Genomic DNA, 304 nt, shown 5'->3' on the forward strand with positions numbered 1-304 from the left:
TATGCCTAAATCGCTCTAAGTGCTAAGTTTGCTCCGAAAAAGTCTCTTTTCATGTCTCTCGCATAGGACTCCTTATATACTGGCTCCTAGGTCGGTTTACGCTTTTCCTCTTCTGTCCTTAAGCCATCATAGCATAAAAATGGAGATATTCCATTTTTTCCGATCTTCGTAATTATCTTCAAAATTTCGTATTTATCGCGGAAACTTGACATTTATCTTTCCTTGCGACCCAAGCGTAAACCGTCATACGGCTTACTGGCTGTTGGTTAAGAAATCATAAGTTGGGCCTCGAGTCATGTCTTAG

The sequence above is a fragment of the Brassica oleracea genome, chromosome C7, assembly GCF_000695525.1.
Source record: "Brassica oleracea var. oleracea cultivar TO1000 chromosome C7, BOL, whole genome shotgun sequence".
NCBI classification, from domain to species: Eukaryota; Viridiplantae; Streptophyta; class Magnoliopsida; order Brassicales; family Brassicaceae; genus Brassica; species Brassica oleracea.